Here is an 18,898-nt window from a genome sequence, read left to right as displayed (position 1 = left end):
TTTTAAAAATAACTGAGAATTGAAGAAACTATAGCCTGTCAGAGCATGGCAAACATGGCTCTGGCAGGCCCTGCCCTTCTCCCTCCTTCTCTCTGCCTAGCTAAAGTACTACCTAGCTAAAGTACTATCTAGCTAAAGCACTACCTAGCTAAAGTACTACCTAGCTAAAGTACTACCTAGCTAAAGCACTACCTAGCTAAAGTACTACCTAGCTAAAGCACTACCTAGCTAAAGCACTACCTAGCTAAAGCACTACCTAGCTAAAGCACTACCTAGCTAAAGCACTACCTAGCTAAAGCACTACCTAGCTAAAGCACTACCTAGCTAAAGTACTACCTAGCTAAAGCACTACCTAGCTAAAGCACTACCTAGCTAAAGCACTACCTAGCTAAAGCACTACCTAGCTAAAGCACTACCTAGCTAAAGCACTACCTAGCTAAAGTACTACCTAGCCACCAATGTCTATTCCCTCCTCACTTGGCCACTTCCTCCTCCTGAGGCTGACTACTAAGTCCCAGCTATCAAAGTACTGAAGTCCAGCAATGAGAACTTCCCTTTGGCTCACTTAATTAACATGCCCAGTTAAATTAAGCACAGGGTTTCCCCTTTACCTTTATAAACTGCCATTCGCCTATGGGCTACATCTGTGTCCTCTCTATCCAGAGGCAGTCTTTTGTCCCCCAAGACAAATATCCCTTCCCCCTCTCCCTTCTCCCTGTCCTCTATCTCCTGTCTTTGTCTCTTATTCCTTGCCCTCTGTCCCTCTAGGGCAAATAAATCTCTGTGCTGAGAACCTGGTCTTGGGGTGTCCTGAGCTGATAGTGGACCCTACAAGAATCACATATCAGGTTGGAGAGAGAGAAAGAATCAGCAATTAAGATGGCTCCAAAATGCACACCCAGCTCCCAGGTACTCTAGTAACACTAAAGAGCCTTAGAAGCTATTCTCCTGTAGGGCAAAACAGAGGACCATGGGCCATAAGCATGACAGATCTGGGTACTCCATCAGGCTAAAGCACTTTTCAGCAGTGTTCTACTGACTATAAAGAAACTAAAATCAATGGGCTGAAGAGATGGTTCACTAAAGCACTGGCTGCCCTTCCAGAGGACCCAGATTCAATTCCCAGCTCCCACCTGGCAGCTCACAACTGTCTGAAAGTCCACCTGGTACCCTCACATAGACATACATGCAGGCAGAATACCAATGCATATAAAAATAAATCTTTAAAAAGAGAGAGAGAGAGCAACAAAGCTAAAATGAAACAATCGCAGAGGCCTTGTGTTGTTTCCTTAATCTAATGAAGGAGGGGGGAAGGGGGACCAAAATTTGGCTGGGGCTATAGCTCAGCTGTATAGTGTTTGTCCAGCACAGACAGAGACCTGGGTTAAATCCCAAGCACTGAATAAACTGAAAATGTTGGTACAGCCCTGTAATCCTAGCACTCCAGAGGTAGAAGCAGGAAGACTTCAAGGACATTCTTGGCTACAAAGTAAATATGAGGCCAGCTTTGGCTACATGAAACACTGTGACAGTCAAGTTGGAACTAAATCTGAGTCATTCAGAATGCAAGAGATTCTTCCTGTGTCCCCAACTAGTTTTCACTGGTTCACACATGTGAGAGTTAGGGTAGTATTACCACACACTCCAGGCTACACAGAAACTGAGGTACAGGTGCCTGTATCACACTGCATTTATTCCTACAGGAAGGTAATAAACTCTAGTTTGTTTCAGAATGAAAAGCACAACCCTATGATTTCTGAAATATAAATACTTAAGCTTCCATTTTAAAAGTGAGCTGAGGACACAGCTTAGTGGGTAAAATCAATGAGGACCTGCATTCAGATTCACATGACCCACATAGAAACAGTGGCACATCTCTAGCCTCAGTTCTGAGGGTGAGGAGAAAGGCAGATCCCTGGAGCTCACTGACCAGGCAGCCTAGCCAAATCAATGAGCAACAAGTTTAGTGAGAGAACCTGTTTCAACAACTAAGGTGGAGAAGGACTGAGCAAAGTACCCAGTGTTGACCTCTAGCCTCCACATGCGCGCGCACACACACACACACACACACACACACACACACGACTAAGAGGTGCACTTCCTATCTCTCAAACACCTACCTTGGCTCATTCAAATTATACAATCCAAGATGACTGCTCCTAGGTAAGGCCAACTTTGTTAAGAGGGCAACCCAAGGTGGTCCCAAAGGGGGAGGTGGCACACCCCAACACTCTTGTGACTGGAGAGAAACAGCCAGACCTATCAAGCCTTGGTGGATAATAAAATTAGAGGCTCTGGAGGCATTCTTACACTAAAGAAGTCACAATAGGGTCTCCACATCTCTATAGCACTAGTTGCCATAGCAATCGAGAGCAACAGAAGATCTAGATACAAGAATCAGCCAGGAGTGGTGATTCCAAGAGAGGAGATCCAGGGATCTCAGTGTGTAAGCTGGGAGGTGGTGGTGAAGGCTTTTAATCCCAGCAGTTGGAAGACATACAAGCAGAGCTCTGTGAGTTTAAGGGAAGAAAAAAGAGCGAGAGCACAAGAGCAAGAGAACGAGAGAGAGAGAGAGAGAGAGAGAGAGAGAGAGAGAGAGAGAGGAGGGAGGGCAGGAGAGAGGGAGGGCAGGAGGAAAAGGAGAAAGGGAGAGAAGGAGGGAGGGGGAGAGAGAACCCATTTCTGGGTCTGTGTAGTGATAACTTAAAAATCTAAGCAGTCCTATCTGCTTCTGAAAATGTGTAATAATGGGGCTGGAGAGTGGTTAAAAGCACTTGCTCTCATTCCAGAAGACCTGGGTTCATTTCTCAGTACACACATGGTGGTTCACAACCATCTTTAACTCCAGTTCCAGGGGATCCAATACTCTATTCTGAATTCCTGTGGATGCCAGGAATGTAAATGGTACACATACATATATACATGCAAAACACACATAAAACTAAAAAAAATAAGAAATCTAATTTTAATTTTAAAAAAAGATTTTGTTGTTTGGAAATGGTAGGATAAGAGGAGTGAGGAAAAGTTCTGTAAAACCAACAACTACAAGCTAAGACTTTCATCAACTGGCACCTTCTACATTTCATCGTATATGCTTCCTAGGGGCTTACAGAGTATGGGAGTATTCCAAGACTTCCTAACAGTGACATTCCTCAACAAGATCAAGTAACTCCAATGGCTGCTTTATGTTTTATATAGCTTTGAATCTATAGTAGTAGAGAATAAAGCACAGCCTTTATTCTTTTATTATTTGTTCAAGAACAGCCTTGAGGGACTGTCAGGACTCAACTTTCATCTTACACTTTTTTTCCTACCTTAATGAGCAAAGCACCAGAAGTCTCTAGGAGTGAGGGTCTTCAACTGTGTTCTCATTAAATAACGGTTGATTTACATACAGACAACTATGTCCCATAGGAAGAGCCACACACTGGAGTATAGACTCATCAAGTTTTTTCTATGATAAAAAGCCTTTGGGGCTGGAGAGATGGTTCAGCAATTAAGAGCACATACTGTTCTTAGTGAGAAACTGAATTCAAACACTCTATGTTGGGTGGTGATTCACAACTACCAGAAACTAGCAACTATCAGTAACTCCAGTAACTCTAACTCCTGGGATCTGACACCCTCTTCTGGCTCTGCAGGCACCACACAAATACATTCAGATGTATACAAATATAATTAAAAATAAAATGCTGGGCAGTGGTGGTGTGAGCCTTAACCTCAGCACTTAAGAAGCAGAAGCAGGGGTTGGGGATTAAGCTCAGTGGTAGAGCCCTTGCCTAGCAAGCGCAAGGCCCTGGGTTCGGTCCTCAGCTCTGGGGAAAAAAAAAAAAAAAGCAGCAGAAGCAGATAAATCTCTCTGAGTTTGAGGCCAACTTGGACTACAGAGTAAGTCCCGGGACAGCTAGGAGTACACAGAGAAATCGTGTGTGTGTGTGTGTGTGAAAAAGACTGTTAGATGCTGGTCAATATACAGGAATGTACTTTAATGCAATCAAACTTTATTTTTGCTGAGGATTGAAATCAGAACCGTATGTATATAAGACAAGCATCCTATCAAATGATCTATATCTTCAATCAATTTTTTTTGTTGTTTTTTTTTTTTTTGTTTTTTTCCAGACAGGGTTTTTCTGTGTAGCCTTGGCTGCCCTGGAACTCACTCTGTAGACCAGGCTGGCCTCGAACTCAGAAATCCGCCTGCCTCTGCCTCCTGAGTGCTGGGGTTAAAGTCGGGCACTACCACGCCCAGCTCCTCAATCAAATTTCTAAGATAAATTCACAATCATTCACTGTTAGCAAAAAGTTACCTGTATCATACCTCACATAATTATATTTAAAAGGCAAAAAATAATAGTGACACAGTGATTACTTAGCAGAACTTTCCACGAGATTTCTAGAAAAACTTTCTAGACACTTTGGCTCCTCAATGATACTCCCTAGGATTGAGAGGAAGAAGAAACAGGCTGCTACCATGCATTTACTTAATTTACACCAGATATTTCTGAGTTGTGTTATTTTATTAACTAGTGGATTCCCAGAACATCATCTTTCCAACCCAAAGTCATTTGCTATTTACGTGAATGTTGTATATGACTATTAGTTTAGATACATATTTTAGTATTTGTATCATATTACATTATCCTATGGCCTGAAGATGGAATCTCTCCATCTGAATGTTTCTAGAAAATGAGTTCAACAAATCTAGCAACAGGCATATGCCCAGACATCTTCCTGCATAGCAGTCTACCATGTGTGCTATTACAACAAACAAGAGGTTGAAATGAGGTACTGAGTGATGAGCTCTAGAGTCTCAACAATAGTAAGCACTCAATAAAAGCTAACTGAAATCAGTCAACAGAGAAGCCTGCTGGCTACACGGGACAAGAGGCATCACATGGATGTAGCTGTAGTTAAAGCACAAGCTTTCATTGCTCACAATTAGAAGCAAACCCTGGTTCTGTCATGTACAAGCTTATGTGACAAAACATAAGACAGGAACATGTAAGCTGGGCAGTAGTGGCACATGTGTTTAACCCCAGCACTTGGGAGGCAGAGGCAGGCGGATTTCTGAGTTCGAGGCCAGCCTGGTCTACAGAGTAAGTTCCAGAACAGCCAGGGCTACACAGAGAAATCCTGTCTCAAAAAAAAAAAAAAAAAAAAAAAAGGAAAAGAAAAGAAAAAAGACAGGAAAATCTACTTATTTTAATTTCTCTGAGTTTCTACTCTCTGTAGTAACAATTCTGCAAGGTAGTATGAGAAAATAAATGAGTCTGAAACTGTCAAAACTGAAGAGGATGATTACAGGCATACACTCATACAGCTGTAATCCCAAAACTCAGAATGCTCAAACAGAAAGACAGGAGTCAGGTGGAGAGATTCTGTCTCAAAATAACATGCTGGATGTGGTGAGGTGATGCACAGGTGTAATCACAGCAGTCAGGAAGCTGAAGCAAGAGGATTGCCACAAATCTGGTGCCAGCCTGGTTTACATAGTGTGTTCTAGGTCAGACGGGCCACATAGTAAGACCCTATCTCAAAAAACATCAAACAAAAAATGGGGGATATAGCCAGGTGGTGATGGTACACATCTTTTGATGCTAATACTTGAGAGGCAGAGGCAGGAGGACCTCTGTGAGTTTGAGGCCAGCTGGTCTAATAAACCAAACTCCAGGACAGCCCTGAATACACAGAGAAAACCCTGTCTGGGGTGGGGGCCAGGGAGTGGTCGTGCAAGAAAGATCTTTAATATCAAGACCCGGACTCTGGCTAACGCCCAATGAGAAGGCTTATGCATTCCACATACGTTGTCATCCTTAAATCTCTTTCAATCCCAGCCCCAGGTTACACTTTTAACAATTTAAACAAAGACAGGAAACTCAAGTCTGGCTACTTGGACAGATGGGATATTTGCACAGCAAAGATATCACCAGAATTGTATATTGATATTGCCAGAATTATATCTTTTTTAAAAAATAATCAATTAGTACTCTTAACCATGGAGACATCTCTCTAGCTCCCAGACTTATTTCTTAAGTACACCAGTGGGAAGGAAGGAAGGAAGGAAGGAAAGAAGGAAGGAAGGGAGGGAGGGAGGGAGGGACGGACGGACGGAGGGAACCTAACCAAACCAGTATTGTTCTTTGTGGAGTCATTGCCAGGTCTATCTTGCCCACTTAACAGAATTACAGTTTTCCTAATAAGAGCTTGAGGAACTTTAAGGCAGAACAGGACTCAATTATGGTTGTAGCCCTGAGCTGGCCCCCTGAACTACCCTTGAGCATGATATGAGGATGGACCTAGTGGTTGGTTTTAAGTCAGAAACCTTCAATTATGTAACAAAGTTTTCTAACAGTTTCTAACAAACCTAGTAGGTACACTAGAGTGTTCAACTAAATTCTACTTTGTATAGTTTAATATTTCCTAAGCCACTGGGCTTTTGTTTGTTTGTTTTTAGATAGGGTATCTCTATTTAACCACCCTGGCTGTCCTGAACTTACTATGTAGACCAGGCTGGCCTCAAATACACAGACATCCGACTGCCTCTGCCTCCTGAAACATGCACCTGGCTCATAAGCAAGTTTATTAGTAAATCCTTTATAACATCAATTTTACTACTTCAAGTTTCTTCTGCATCATCATTTTATGATGCATAAACATAATAAAGAATTTGTTGGATGAATGGTTTCTAGAATTGAGGTATTCTTTTTTTTTTTTTTTTTTGGTTTTTTGAGACAGGGTTTCTCTGTATAGCTCTGGCTGTCCTGGAACTCACTTTGTAGAGCAGGCTGGGCTCGAACTCAGAAATCCACCTGCCTCTGCCTCCCAAGTGCTGGGATTAAAGGCGTGTGCCACCACGCCGGCAAATTGAGGTATTCTTAAGCAGGGCGTGGTGATATACCCCTTTAGTCCCAGCACTCAGGAGGCAGAAACAGGTGGATCTCTGTAAATTCAAAGCCAGCCTGGTCTTCAAAGCAAGTTCAGGACAGTCAGGGCTGGTAATACTTAAAACCCTGTCTCTAAAAACCCATAAAATTTTTTTCAAAAAAAGGAAAGAGAAACTGAGGCATGCTCAAAGAGCTGAAGACAAGACAATGAACGAATAACAAGATGAATCTCAGGGGGACTAGAGAGATGTGGCTCAGCAGTTAAGAACAATTGCTGCTCTTCCAGAGTTTCCTAGCACTCAAGTAAGGCCTGCCTATAACTCCTGTTCCAGTGAATCCAACATACTCTTCTGGCTTCTGTGGCCATCTGCACAGATAATCATACACAGACACACAGAGAGAGACAGAGAGAGACAGAGACAGAGAGAAACTTACATACATACAAATAAAATATAATTACAGAAATAAAGAAAATAGCTATGTAGTTAATGACAGGATATCACTCTACAGAGCAGTATTTTTATAGCGGAAACTACTAGTAGGGGTAAGACTGGCCTTGAGAGAGCATCAAGCATGTGGTGCTTTCTGTTCACTCTTTAGAGGGTCACATTGTTTTAGATAGGCCCCCTCACTTTCCATGGATGGGCACAGTGCAACCACAACCATCCATCTTTGAATTCTGTAAGGTCTTGGAAAGTCTGAGAGCCCTGAGTGACCTCTGTGGTTTTGTTTTGTTTAGGCAGTACTAGGGAACAAACCCAGAGCTTCAGAGCATAATAAGTAAGCCTTCCACAAAGCAAGTTAAATCTCCGCCTCACCTTTTAAAGATAAATAAATATATAACTGAGAATACAATTCAATAGTAGAATGCTTGCCTAGCAGAGTTGAGAGATGGTTCAGTGGGTAAAGTTCCTGCTGTGCAAGCATGAAGATTTAAAATTTCCCAGTACCCACATAAAAACTGGGCATGGTGGCATGCACCTGTAACCCTAGTAGGGTATGGGGCAAGATGCAACAGTAGGAAGATTCTAGACTCAGTGACAAGACAATCTAGTTCAAACTGCAAACCCTGGGTTTAGTGAAGCCCTGCCTGTCTCAAAACTCCAAGTGGAAAGCAATCTAAGGAAGCTACCTGAAGGGAGGGAGAGGAGACGGGAGGGAAAAGGGGAGCAGGATCAGGTATGAGGGGAAAACAGGAGAGAAACCCAAAGAGCCAGAAGAATGAATGGAAATATGTGGCTGCCTGGGTGGGGAGTTGGGGGAACCTCTAGAAAGTCCCAGAGATGTGGAATGTGAGAGGATCCAAGGACTCACTGGGGGTGACCTTAGCCAAAATTGCTCAACAGTGAGGAGATGGATCCTGAAGAGACCACCTCCTACAGTTAGACAAGGCTCCTAGTGGAGGGACAGGGACACCAACCCACCTTCAAAATTTCTGGCCCAGAATTGTTCCCATCTAAAAGAAATGGGACAAAAAGGGAGCAGAGACTGAAGAAATGGCTGATCAGTGACTGGCTCAACTTGGGATCCATCCTATGGGCAAGCACCATACCCTGACACTACTACTGATGCCATGTTGTGCTTGCAGACAGGAGACTAGTATGGCTGTCTTCTGAGAGGCTCTACCAGCAGTTGACTGAGACAGATGCAGATATTTACAGCCAACCATTAGACTGAGGTCAAGACCCCTGTGGGAGAGTTAGATGAAGGATTGAAAGAGCTGAAGAGGATGGCAATCCCACAGGAAGACCAACAATGTCAACCAACCTGGACCTCTGGGAGCATCCAGAGACTGAGCCACCAACCAGAAAGCATACATGAGCTAGTCCTAGCTCCTCCCCTCCATATGTAGCAGAGGGCTGCCTTATCTGGCCTCAGTGGGAGAGAATCCTGATGCCCCAGGAAAGGGGATTGGGGGAGGCACCCTCTCAGAGGTGAAGGGGAAGAGGGTTGGGGTGAAAAACACTGGGAGGGGGCAACATTTTCAATGTAAATAAATAAAATAATTTAAATTTTAAAAAAATTAAATAAAAGAAGCTATCTGAAGTTGACCTTTGGCCTTCACATAGACAAACAAACACTGGCAAACATACCCACACATACATAATATACAGACATATACCAAAAAAAAAAAAAAAGAAAAGACAGGGTCTTACTACATAGCTCTCTGGCTGTCCTGGAACTCAGTGTGTAAAACAGGCTGACCTTGAACTCAAAGAGATGCCCTCCTCTGCCTCCCAAGTGCTGGGGTTAAAGGCATATACCACAAAAGTAATAATAATAATAATAGTAATAATCATAATAGGGCTCCCAGAGAGTTAAGAAACAGAGGCAAAGGTAGAGGCAAATTGTTGAAGTTTGGCCCTGGTTCTTCCTTCCAGCCTCATGCTCCCAGAAATAAAACTCAGACTCAAAATATATTTACAAATACCTTGGCCATATAGCTAGGCTCTTCTCTGAATAAACATAACTTAAAATATCCCATGTTTTCTAACCTACATTCTGCCACATGGCTGGTTATCTGTGCAAAGGTACCATGCATCCATCTCATCACATCTTCCCAACAAATTTCCCACCTCTTCCTCTACCAGAATTCTTTCTCCTCTCGATGTCCCACCTTCTATTTCTTGCCTAAGCCATAGAGCACAGGCATTTTAATGGATAGGTGATGCATCCATACAATACATAAGATGTTTTCTCTTTAGTCCAATAAAAGGTTCTTTGTCTGGTCTACACAATAAAGTCAGAGTGGGACCCTCTGATGATAGATTCAGCTACTTGCAAATGACACTCTAAACTTCAGAATGACACATTTATAAATTAAAGATAGTATGTAGGCTTTTAAGAATAAGTATAAATATCCTTAATAATTTTAAAAAATAAATATAGCCAGGCGTGGTGGCACACGCCTTCAATCCCAGCACTTGGGAGGCAGAGGCAGGCGGATTTCTGAGTTCGAAGCCAGCCTGGCTACAGAGTGAGTTCCAAGATAGCCAGGACTACACAGAGAAACCCTGTCTCAAAAAACCAATCAATCAATCAATCAATAAATAAATACACATCAATCTCTTTTGTCTGTTTGGTTTTTATTTTGTTTTTGTTTCTGTTTTTTTTGTGATTTTTGTATTTTTATTTTTTTACTTATTAGGTATTTTCTTCATTTACATTTCCAATGCTATCCCAAAAGGCCCCCATACCCCCCACACACACACTGCCCTGCCCACCCCACCCACATCAATCTTGAATTATAAAAAGAGAAGGGGGGATATAGACGTATTTATCCACAGAGATACTCATCTCCAATGACGGGAGAAAGAAATGGGAATTGATATGTTATCAAGGGTACATAAATAGTAAATAAACTCAGGTCTTTGATCTCAATACTTGGAAGACAAAGGCAGGAACACAGGTTCTTTGTGAGTTCGAGGTCAGTTCGAGGTCAGTCTAATCTATAGAGCAAATCCAAGTCAGCCCAAGCTACGCAGAAACACCCTGTCTCAATAAAACAACTGTTTTAATTGTTTTAAATTACAGCAGTTGTAAGTTCTACAGTTGTGATGGTATTACAAACTCTCTACGAAATAGGTCAAAATAAAGCAGACCAAGATAGAAAAGGGGCTACTAAATTGGATTAACCTATACTCTGAATGACTTTAGACTGCCAGACAAAGGATATGCTATTTTGGGAGACAGGCTCTAAGTTTATGTTAAAAGGTAAGAAGAAAGGCTCTGGAATCTTTCCAAAGTAATAAGAATCAGATTTGATAGGGGTCTCGGCTACAGACAGGAAGAAAAAAAATCAAGAAGACCAAACAGGATAGGTAACATGATTTGCTGAACCCTCTACATGGGAACAGCCCTGAAACTGGCTAAGACATAAAAATGTCTCTAGCCAGAACTTCAGCTATACATAGCCAATGGGTCTTATTGGCTACATAGTCCTCAGGATTCATCGTGCTATCCTTTCAGATAGCTTGAATAGAGATTTATATTGTAGTTTGGTTATATAATCAAACTAACCTCTAAAAAAAAGGCAGTTGTCTTTTTCACCTGTTCAAACTAAGAGCAGAAAAATCATCCTTAATTGATATGTGCACCCTGCACATTCCATTCAGATGTCTTTATAGAACTGTGTATATTGCTTCTAAGATTTATATATTACAGAATGGAAGACCAAGAGGGTAGCCCTGACAGAACTCACTCTCAGGGTTGCTGAGATGCTGAAACCCGCTGTTCCAGCTCCCTGATTGATCCTGCCTCAAACTGATGAAGTTTCCAGAGACTTGCTTTTAGAACAGCTTCACCAAGGACTGCTGATCCCAGATGCCCAGGAATGGAAGCTCATTGGCTAAATGCTCAGGCTATCAAGATACCTCAGTAGCATGGAGAACTCCAGGTGTTGTGCTACACCACCCAGTGCCCATGGTTCTCTAGGATCAGAAGTTCCAATCAGGACTTCAGTTAAGCTCTGAACTTTCTCAAAGTATGGAGACTGGACAACAAATGATACCAGCTAGCTTTATTTATTTATTTATTTATTTATTTATTTATTTATGGAGACAGGGTTTGTTTGTTTGTTTGTTTGTTTGTTTGTTTTTGGAGACAGGGTTTCTCTGTGTAGCCCTGGCTGTCCTGGAACTCACTCTGTAGACCAGGCTGGCCCCAAACTAAGAAATCTGCCTGTCTCTGCCTCCCGAGTGCTGGGATTAAAGGCGTGTGCCACCACGCCTGGCTAGCTTTCTTTTGACTTAGCCATTTTTCCAATTTCCTTTTGGGAACCCAAACAGGAATTCTTCACCCCAATTCAGCAGGAAGCAATTATAAGGCTGCCTTAGTCCCAGTCCCTTAAGTTAGGGTGGATGGTTATAGTCATTTTATGATTTATAGATATGTTGTCATTTAGGGATGACTGCAAATAATAATGGTAATGGACAGGGAGAAAACAAAATAGGGAGCTTAGACTCAGGAATTTCTATCTTCCTTTCCTCTTCTCTATCCTTTCCTAGGTAAGGATCTTAGATTTTACTGCTGAACACACATAATGACCACGGCAACGCTTAACAACATTTAACTGGGCTGGCTTACAGTTTCAGAGGGTCAGTTGTTTCAGAGGGCAGTGTCCAGGTAGGCATGGCATAGGAGGAGTTGAGAGTTCAACATTTTGTCCAAAGGCAAATAGGAGAAGACTGGCATCCTCAGGAAGCTAGGAGGAAGCTCTCAAAGCCCACACCCACAGTGACACACTTCCTCCAACAAGGCCACACCTACCACAAGGCCACACCTCCAAATAGTGCCACTTCCTAGGCCAAGCATATTCAAACCACCAGAGTAAGGGAAAAACGGGTTGAGAAGAAAATTGAGAATATAGAAATATAAGAAACTAGACAAATAGGAGTAGACTATTAAATCTACTCTTAAACTAAAAATATTTTATAGACATAATCTAACATTGATAAGAGATCTTTATATTTTGATGCAGTACTGAGGATATCTTTTGTTACACTGGCACAAAAGTTTGTATATTGATACAAGTTTAAGGTTTTCATTGGTTAAAATCTTTGTATATTGATACAAAATTTAAGATTAATTTTGTTACAACATAATATATGCATGTTTCAACTCCTTTTTTTTTTTTTTTTTTTTTGAGACAGGGTTTCTGTGTATAGCTCTGGCTGTCCTGGAACTCACTTTGTAGAGCAGGCTGGCCTCGAACTCAGAAATCCACCTGCCTCTGCCTCCCAAGTGCTGGGATTAAAGGCGTGCGCCACCACACCCGGCTTTTCAACTCTTGTGATTATATGTACCATATGTATGTATGCCTGGTGACCTCAGAGGTCAAAAGAGAGAGTTAGATCCTGGAACTAGAGTTGTAAATGTTGTGAACCACCAGTGGGTACCAGGGATTGAACCTTGGTCCTCTGCAAGAGCATTTCATGATCCTTTTTTTTTTTTTTAAGATTTATTTATTTTATTTATATCAGTACACTGTAGCTGCCTTTAAACACACCAAAAGAGGGCATTGGATTCCATTACAGATGGTTGTGAGCCACCATGTGTTTGCTGGGAATTGATCTCAGGACCTCTGGAAGAGCAGCCAGTGCTCTTAACCACTGAGCCATCTCTCCAGGCCCAGGAGCAATTCTTTTACAATCATGGCAACAAATGCTTCTCAGACTCCATCAGAAATTCCTTGTTGTCTAGTTCAGTTTAAGGAAACAAATCCTTGTATCCTCTCAGTTGTCCTGAGAGTCTGCACTTCACAGCAGCACCTTTTTACATTTGTTCCTTCAAGAAAGGAGCTAACCACTAGAAGGTAAAACCAATACAACTATACAACCAATTCACATACTATAGTTTAAAACACCACACCAAGGCCCTAGTTATCAACACAAAGAAAAAAATAATCAATGACTACCATTTGCTGAAAAGCAAAAGACAAAAGTCTGAGTCTGGATGTAGTTCAGTTGGAATAGTGTCTAACAGGTAGAAAGATACAGTTGTCCACTTCTGAATATGAGAAGGAAGGCTATTTGCCAGAAATAACCCTTTGTCATTCTTCATTGTGCTGAGAATCAGATGAAGGATTCCAGGTCAAATCGATTATTTTATACAGAAAAAGAAGTTTCCTGTTCCATCTGTAACCAAGAATAGATCTCCATAAAGTTAACCTATACACCCAAAATTTCAGGCTAAGAACCCTCTTTTAGGGGGCTGGAAAGGTGTGGCTCAGAGGTTAAGACTCTCTTAGCCTCTTCCAGAGGTCCTGAGTTCAATTCCCAGCAACCACACGGTAGCTCACAACCATCTATAATGGGATCCAATGCCCTCTTCTGATGTGTTTGAAGACAGCTACAGTGTACTCATATATACATAAAAAATAAATTTTTTTTTAAAAACCCTGTTTTAGAAATTTATGAGTGACACTTTCTGAGCATGAGACTTGCACTACAACTGGGGACTTGTCTAAAGCTTTCTCCTCTTTGGACTCCTTCCTGCTTTCCTTTTCCTTTTACCTGACCTACTGTGGGTTTGGTTCTAGTTCTCCAACTTTTCAATCTTTCAGCTCTTTAACTTTCCTGACTCCTCAAAACACTGATCATCAGGAGGATAATGATAAATCTTACAGCAATTGTACTGTTCTGGGTTTTCCAAGATGAGAACAGTTCCTAGTAAGAATAACAGTTCCTAGTAAGTAATAATAATAAGATTTTTGATGTCTTTAGTATAACTTCACTTGGCACAGCTTAGAGATTGAATACACACTTCCCAAACGGGTTCACTTTTTTTGTTGTTGTTTTTGTTTTTCGAGACAGGGTTTCTCTGTATAGTCCTGGCTGTCCTGGAACTTACTTTGTAGACCAGGCTGGCCTCGAACTCAGAAATCTGCCTGCCTCTGCCTCCGGAGTGCTGGGATTAAAGGCAAGCGCCACCACGCCCCTCAACAGGTTCACATTTCTGCTCCGCTATCCTCATACCACTCGGCATATGTACTTAACATGTCAACTCCTTTACAATTTGGAAATATATGCCAGTGTGATACTGAGATTTTTAAGAGATACATAGTTCCTTTAGTCCTTACAGAGAATGACATAAGAATCCTTAGTTCTGCCGGGCGTGGTGGCGCACGCCTTTAATCCCAGCACTCGGGAGGCAGAGGCAGGCGGATTTCTGAGTTCGAGGCCAGCCTGGTCTACAAAGTGAGCTCCAGGACAGCCAGAGCTATAAAGAGAAACCCTGTCTTGAAAAACCAAAAAAAAAAAAAAACCAAAAAAAAAAAAAAAAGAATCCTTAGTTCTGACTGGATATAGTGGTACACGCCTTTAATCTCAACACTTGGGAAGCAGAGGCAGGTGGATCTCTGTGAGTTTGGAGGTAGCTGCTTCAAAAGCAAAACAAAACAATAAACCAACAACAAAAAATTCCACCCTGGTTCTAATACTTGGTTTTAAATCATAGTCTGTCACAGAGCTGCTGAATTCGTAAGTTTCCCAGATAGAAGAAGAGTCTGTTATTCTAATGCAGTGTTTCTGCTTGTGCTCTGGGATAGCTTCAGAGCTGTCTAGTGAAAATAACCAATGTATTAAAGAGGACACTTTCAGTCCTAATCTCAGACCTCTTCTGGAGAGAAAAGAGGTAAAAGTTGAAATGATATAACAATGGTTAATGATATAACCAATCATATACACAGAAAAATTCAAAGAGCCAAGACAGACTAGCTACTAGAAAGAATAGGCTGAGATTTCAGAAAGACACTCAAAGCCACTGCCTACATCTCACCCATCTAGTTGTTCACCCATATCGTTTTATGTGTTTACATGTGCATATAAGTGCATATATACATGTAAGTGTATGTGAAGGCCAGAGGTTGATATCATCTGTCTTCTTCAATTGCTTCTATACCTTTAAAAAAAAAAATGACAGGATCTCTCCCACAGCCTGAAACTTATAGATATGGCCAGACTGGTTGGCCAGCCAACTCCGGCAATCTACCTATATCCAGCAGTCTTCAGATGTGTGCTGCCCCAAGAACTCGCTCACTCACCCTTCCCTCCCTCCCTCCCTTAAGATATGTGTGTCTGTATGTCAGTCTGTATGTATACAAGCATGCAAGTATTGGTGGAGGCCAAATATAGGCATTGTATCACATGGAATTTGAGCTACAAGGAGTTGTGAACCATCCATGCTGGGAACATAATTCTAGTCCTCTCCAAGAGAACCAAGTTATCTTCTTAGGCACCTCTCTAACCCCTACACCAGCTTTTTACATGCATGTTGGGGATCAGAAATCAGGCATTTATGGCAAACACTTTACTGACTCAGTGCCCCCCCCCCATTTTAGAAGAAATTAAAAACAAATGTTTTAGAGGGGCCACAGTAATAGCTTCCAGAAGAAACCAGCAAATCAAGGATCTATGAGGGGAATTATACTATTTGAGCAAGTGCTGCTACATACTATCAACAAATACACTCTTCAGCTAGAAGGGGGCTGGAGAGATGGCTCAGTGGTTAAGAGCATTGGCTGATCTTCTAGAGAGCCTGGGTTCAATTGCCAGCACCCACATGGCAGTCCACAACTGTAACTCCAGTTCCAGAGGCTCAGATACTCTCACACAGACATACACACATACAAAACACCAATGCACGTAAAATAAAAATTAAAAAAAAAAAAAAGCAAAGAGGGCTTAGGATGTTGTTTTGGATTTCAAATAGCTTTCAAATAAGTGTGATAGGAAAAGTAAAAATATAACATGTAACAGGGTGCAACATTCTACACATGCTAGCTATACAACATAGATAACAGTACCATGGAGATTCTAGGTTTGACAGAGTAGCTCTAATTTCAAATATACTACCCATCAATTCCTTCAGTTCACCTGTATGCTTAGGTCATCATGTTTGTCAGAAAAATATAATTATAATAACTACTTTAGAGACAAGCCAGACAACTAGATTAACTAACAACATATGCTTTAAAAAGTACTAATATAGTACTTTTAATAGATAAAAAGTAGCTGGGCAGTGGTGGCACACGCCTTTAATAACCCCAGCATTTGGGAGGGAGAGGCGGATTGCTGAGTTCAAGGCCAGCCTGGTCTACAGAGTGAGTTCCAGGACAGCCAGGGCTACACAGAGAAACCCTGTCTTGAAAAAACAACAACAAAAAACCCAACCAACCAAACAAAAAAGATAAAAAGTACTAATAAGTCACAAATTGGACACTTGCTTGTAACCCCCACATGCAAAATGCTCAGGAGGGTCAACATAAATTCAAAGTGAACCTGGACCTACAAAATGAGTACCTGCCAAAGAGAGAGAGAGAGAGAGAGAGAGAATGAAAAAGAAAGAAAAGAGTAGTTTGGACTCTCAGGTAAATGAATACAAACTACAGTACAACCAGTGTCTCTTAAAACTAAGAAAATCTCAGGGGGAAAAAAAAGCAAAAGCTGGGAGTATTCAAGGCAAGCTAGGGACAAGACAGCAGGCTCATTATTCTGTTCTTCCCTAAAGCCCTTTTAAAGTTACTGAGAACTATGTCAATAATTAGGTTCATGATACTCCTGGGAAGGAAACAAAAGCCATTCCTGAGACAAAACTTAATTTTCCCCTAGGCAGAAAGAGGGTAACATCTGCTTGGTTGGCCTCTTGCACACAAACTGAGAACACAGCTAACAGTACTGACAATTACCCTGTCGTCCTCTTTTGCCATGTAGCCCATTAACTTCTAAGTCTTCCAGTTCATTCCCTTCTCTGCTCAGTCTGGGCTTTATTCCAAAGGACTAATCAAGAATCAAATTCTTGGGGCCGGGCGTGGTGGCGCACGCCTTTAATCCCAGCACTTGGGAGGCAGAGGCAGGTGGATTTCTGAGTTCGAGGCCAGCCTGGTCTACAAAGTGAGTTCCAGGACAGCCAGGGCTATACAGAGAAACCCTGTCTCGAAAAAACCAAAAAAAAAAAAAAAAAAAATCAAATTCTTTTTAGTTTGTTTGTTTTTCCAGACAGGGTTTCTCTTATAGCCCTGGCTATCCTAGAACTCACTTTGTAGACCAGGCTGGCCTCGAACTCAGAAATCTGCCTGCCTCTGCCTTCCAAGTGCTGGGATTAAAGGCGTGCGCCACCACGCCAGGCAAGAATCAAATTCTAGCTGGATGTTGGTAATACACACTTTTTAATCCCAGTACTTGAGGGGCAGAGGCAGGCAGTTCTCAAGACTTTTGAGGCCAGCATAGCTTGCAGAGAGTTCCAGGACAGCCATGGCTACACAGAGAACTACCACCCTCTTCCTCCCCCCCACCCCCCCACCCCCCACCCCCGCAACAAAAAAAGGAATCAAATCCTAAAAACCACAGATTCCCAGTCCCAATCTCAGAATTACCAAATAGATGGTTTTAGTAATCCCCATCTTAAATAAATAAGCAGTATTTAAAGGTTCCAAAGACTGGGAACTCACCAAGCATTAGTAACCACTTTTGTGGCTATAAAAACTAAAGCCTGGGCTAGGAATGGTAGTGCAAACAATCCCCGCACTAGAAAAGCAGAAGATGAAGATCCTGGTGAGTTCAGGTTAACATACAAGCACATTGAGAGAGACCCTGTGTCAAAGAAGGAAAAGAAATTTTTTATTCCAATATTTAGGAGGCAGAAGATCCCTTCAATCTTAATATATGGAGTTCCAGGCCAGTCAGGTAAGACTGTCTTTAAAAAGAACAGCAGCTGGAGAGATGGCTCCATGGGTAAAAACACTTGCTTTTGAAGACCCAGGTTCAGGATCTGTAAGCCACATGGTAGCTTACATCCATTCATAATTCTAGATCCAAGGGACCTTCAGGTACTTGGTGCACATATAGTACACAACTTAACATGCTGGCAAAACACTCATAAGTAAAAAATAATCTAAAAAAATTAAGAATAAGCCGGGCGTGGTGGCGCACGCCTTTAATCCCAGCACTCGGGAGGCAGAGGCAGGCGGATTTCTGAGTTCGAGGCCAGCCTGGTCTACAAAGTGAGTGCCAGGACAGCCAGGGCTACACAGAGAAACCCTGTCTCGAAAAACCAAAAAAAAAAAAAAAAAAAAAAAAAAAAAAAAAAAAAAAAAAAAAAATTAAGAATAAAAAAGCAGGGCATGCATTTTTTAACTGGGTGTAATGGGAAACACTGTCATACCAGCACTCAAAGAGCTGAAACAGAAGGATCTCCAGTTCAAGTCTACTCTAGGTTACAAAGTGAAAGCCTCATCTCAAAAGCAAAACAGGGCCAGTGAGAGTAGAGTGGAGAAAGGCCACCAAACATGACCACCTGAGTTTGATCCCTGGGACTCAAATGGTTGTAAAGAAAGAACCAACACGGAGCTCTCCAACCTCAACAACCCCCATCTCAGTTTTTAAAATTTAAACAGCCAACTAAAAAAGTCTCTTTCTACCCAGGTGTGGTGGCTCAGGCCTTTAATCCCAGTACTCAGGAGGCAGAGGCAGGAGGACAGCCAGAGCTATACAGAGAAACCCTGTCTCAAAAAACCG

At 41.9% G+C, this 18,898-nt stretch overlaps 1 protein-coding gene and 1 long non-coding RNA gene across 3 annotated transcripts in view; both read right to left on the bottom strand.

Moving 5' to 3' along the window:
• The window catches only part of Hmox2 (heme oxygenase 2), a 36,929-nt gene that overhangs the window by 15,000 nt on the left and 3,031 nt on the right, over positions 1 to 18,898 (bottom strand). The window contains exon 1 of one of the 2 annotated variants that reach the window (XM_021185274.3): positions 2,121 to 2,280. The exons of the other annotated variant lie outside the window; for it this stretch is intronic. The gene's annotated coding sequence lies outside the window, so the exon portion shown is untranslated. Of the gene's footprint in view, positions 1 to 2,120; positions 2,281 to 18,898 lie in introns of those variants that run through there. 2 annotated transcript variants of the gene reach the window in all.
• On the bottom strand, positions 12,813 to 18,236 carry LOC147000571 (uncharacterized). Its single transcript, XR_015045720.1, has 2 exons — positions 17,833 to 18,236; positions 12,813 to 13,519 (listed from the first exon to the last, which is right to left on the bottom strand). It is a non-coding gene; the product is annotated as an uncharacterized LOC147000571 (long non-coding RNA).

The sequence above is a fragment of the Mus caroli genome, unplaced genomic scaffold (assembly GCF_978045245.1).
Source record: "Mus caroli unplaced genomic scaffold, Mus_caroli_1 scaffold_17, whole genome shotgun sequence".
Lineage (NCBI taxonomy): Eukaryota > Metazoa > Chordata > Mammalia > Rodentia > Muridae > Mus > Mus caroli.
This window is presented reverse-complemented; position numbering and strand designations above follow the sequence as displayed.